A 3,975-nucleotide genomic window follows, 5' to 3' on the forward strand; every position below is an offset into this window, starting at 1 on the left:
TATTCACCTTTTCGCTGATGTTTGCGTCATTTTTAGAGAAATAACCAACACTAACAACCTTACATTACTTCAGTCAGTGGCGGTCACAGAGAGTGGTTTTAGGGGGAGCGGACAGACTGCTGTATATAAAAAAAGAAAAAATAGAAACAACGATTTTTCATTTTATTTGCACAAAAATTTTTTTGCGCTTTGTTATTGAAAAATAAATGGCGAAAGGTATAGACGTTATACCATTACTCAATCTTTGAATGTTAACGTTTACGCGAGCAATATTCATTTCGATACCAGGGGAAACGAGTCGACGTCTGAGATAATTGCCACGACATGTCCACTAAGGTCAAAGCACCTGCCCGGACATTTCACCAGTGGGGTTAGCGGCCTTCATTTATCAGTTCTGGGAAGTGGCTTAATTTGTTCTGTCCTCAGTCCCCAAGGCGGCTGGTCGGCGCTCCTTGTCAAGCCAGAAAGGGATGGTCCCCTCGCTTGCGTCGCTGTGTCCCTGGTGGGATAAAGACATGAATGGGTGGCTCCCCCCCCCCCCCCCTCCCGCCGACGAGGTTGTTGGCCACCGCAACCGCAGGTAAATGGCACCGCCGTCGCCGCCGCGCCGGCGGCATGGCAAGACAACGGTGGCGGGAACTTGATTACTTTTGTATTTTGTAAATAGTGTACAAAGCTCTCCCCTGTCCTTTCTTGCTGTCGCTCCCCTCTATACTTCTCCTTACTATCCTCTCCCTTTCCCTGTCGTTTCCGCCGGCTGCAGCTCGGGTGCTTAAGATATTAGATAGCAATTGCCGCAGCCGGCAACACTCTTTTGCTTCCTTTTTTTTAAAAAAATAAACCACTACCACCAAGGCAGGAACACGATACCTATCAACGTGTAGAACGTGGAATTGTGTGAAATAAGACAGCCGCTAACAAGGTGAACGTACAAAGCAGGGGACTACTTGACGAGACCGCCACTGACTTCAGTGCGAAGAATGGTGAATGCAGCTATATATGAACAAATGCAAAGTCATGCGTGTATCTAGAAAAACTTCCGTCCCACCTCACTACTACATCGATAACATTTCGTTGGAATCAGCCTCATCATATAAGTGCATCGGCGTCCACATTACTTATTATCTTAACTGGTCTCTTCATACCGAGAACATAATTGAAAATGCTAATCGCATGCTTTGCTACTTACGTCGCAACTTCTTTAACGTTCCTTCCAATTTGAAACTACTGCTTTATCAAACACTAATACGATAAAAACTCGAGCATGCAACACGTGTATGGCACCCTGCTCATGACTTCATTAATGATCTTGAGCTGGTGCAAAATAACTCTGTGCGTTTAATCCTTGTTAACTACAACCGCACAGCTATGAAGTCTAATATCTGCCTCCCATAACTGACATCGCGTAGAAAAGTGTTTCGTATCACCCTGTTCCACAAGCTGTACCATCATCCCGCTCTTCGTGATCACCTCATCCCCCGTACAATTTCTGTATCCCGCCGCATTGATCATGATCACAAAGTTGGAAGTATGTCATGCAACAGAAAATGCTGCTCGCAGTCATTCCTGCCGCGAACCTCATGCGACTGGAACCACCTTACCGCAGAAGTTGCCGGCACTGAAAATTACGAGCAGTTCCGCGTAGCACTAGCTAACATTGTATATTCAGGCGCTGTTTAATGTTCATGTAATCAACTGTATTTTTCTCTCAGTTTTAGTATATTTACCATTCCCCCTGTGTAATGCCACTAGCCCGTTGTGCTCTAAGCGGTGCGGGCCGGGCTCTATTATTTTACTTTCCTTTTAGACAAGCCCACCCTAACATCTGTGTAATGCCACTGGCCTTGAGGGGTAAATAAATAAATAAACAAACAGAGTAATATGCAAGCCTCTCACACAACATTCACTAATATTTCTTTCTTTCTGTAATAACAATTTGTAGACAGCCTAAAGGCTCATATTTCACTGACGTGAAGGTTCATTTTTCAGTCACAGTTCCATACTGTAGAGCGCAGGATAGCGCTTGTGCTGCATAGTTATTCTTCTGTGTGTGTCATTGTAGGCGCTATTGTTTGTTTTCTCAAGTACTATGCACCGTGTATCCCAAACTGAAGTTCTTCTAAATCTTCTTTGATATTAGCAGTTGCAAATTCAAGCCTTCTGCAGGATTTGAAGGAGGCCCAAGGAGACGAGGACTAATTTTATGCATATGCAAATGTAAACAGCTAATCTATCTGTACTATTGTAACTTGCATTCTCTTTTTTGCTTTATGTGCTGTTCTTATATTTCGTGCCATAATGCTGAATGTCGTGATTTTTGTATGCATTATAGTGTAAATTGATACTGTATGTCTGCTGTCAAAGTGTTTTCTTTTTCTTTACTGTAATGCGCGATTGTAATGTTTATCTCATATTGTTTGGTGTACTTTCCATGTTCTTTTAAAGTACCAACTTGTTTTTCCTACGTTCAAAACTGTCATCTAATGGTCCCCTGGGCCTTGTCAAGCTGTGTGCACAGCTTTTAGCCCAGGGTGACCAGCGAGATTTTTCTGGTAAATAAAGTGCATTGACTGATTTATTAATTCATTGATATGCAACTTACAAATGATTGGAAATGAGGGGAACATGTGCACAGGGCGGAAAGCGCGTGGTCTGCCAGGAAACACTGAGGTGGCCCCGAGAAGGGCCTTTAGTAAGGACGACATCCGTTTTGTGCCTCTTCACTAAGCAGCGACGACACGGCGTGCGCAGTCCTCGTTTTGCACGAGCTGTCGAAGCAATCCTTGGTAAAAAAAATCACGAGGGAACAAAGTCGTGCTGTGTATGCAGATGCGATCGCCTCGTGGTTCCATTCACGGCGAACAACCATCCGGCAAGCCTGGCTCTTTCGACGGATTCAGGAAACGACTGAAGAGAACAAAAGTAAGGAGCGAAGAAAGGTGCACTGCTTACAGGTTAGAACACAAAAACAAAGCTAGGCGCTGCACTCGGTTAACCCATTCAACGAGGCGTGGCGTGAGCTTTAAATCCGATTTCGACAAGGCGTGAGAAGTCGCTAAAGAAGCAAAGGCACACTGCACTGAATGAATGATATAGATAGACTAAGCGCAAGTCATAACTTCTCTAAAGCCACAATGCACTCGTTTAACCCTGCAACGAGGCCTAGCGCGGGTTCTGATGTCTGGCGCCGATTTCGACAAAGAGAGGGAACACGGCCGCGAGATTGATGCCCGCAATCTTCCAGGAAGCAATGAAGCGGCCCTGAAAAGGGCCGTTTGGAGCAGCTCTTCAACGTCAACCTACAGCGGCGTGGCGGCGAGCAGTAGGCCCAGCGTCCGCGGCGAACAATGACATCGGCTTCCGAGAAGCATATCCAGGGAACGACGCTGCAAAAAAAAAAAAAAAAGTTTCGTTACAAGCACCGCAATTTGGTGAGTCCTCAATGCACGAGAAAACTTGCGACAATGTAGTTCAGTCCTTACCTCAGGGTTGAGAATGCGCACCCCCGACAAGCGCGTCAGCGTAGCTGTCAAACGGCGGTCCTCAAAGCGCGCCTGATGCGGATCCTTGTAGTGCCGCGGCAAAAACTGTAAATACGAGCACGACACTAGCCACGTGCTCCTGGGGAAACGGCGAAAGCCGCAAGCAAAAACTGCACAGAAATTTCAGCTGGCTGTCGCCGCCGAGCGCACCACGCACGAACGCCATAGCTGCACACGCCTCGAAACGAGCGCGCCGAGGATCACGAAACGAATGCGGCATGCCCGCTCACCACGCACGCGCGGCGCGGCGGGTGCACCTAGCGATTCCCCAGGCGCTCTAGGGAGAGGTCGAGAAAGGCGCGCTCACGCCACGTCCGGTTGAGAACGAGGGCGAAGTCAAAAAACGTCACGGAGAAGCGCATCCCATCGACCAATCAGCGTTTCCAGCCTGCCGTCCCGCAAACGCTTCTACTGCACATTACCATAACTGCAT

Source organism: Amblyomma mixtum, chromosome 3, assembly GCF_055824585.1.
Source record: "Amblyomma mixtum isolate Tamu chromosome 3, ASM5582458v1, whole genome shotgun sequence".
NCBI classification, from domain to species: domain Eukaryota; kingdom Metazoa; phylum Arthropoda; class Arachnida; order Ixodida; family Ixodidae; genus Amblyomma; species Amblyomma mixtum.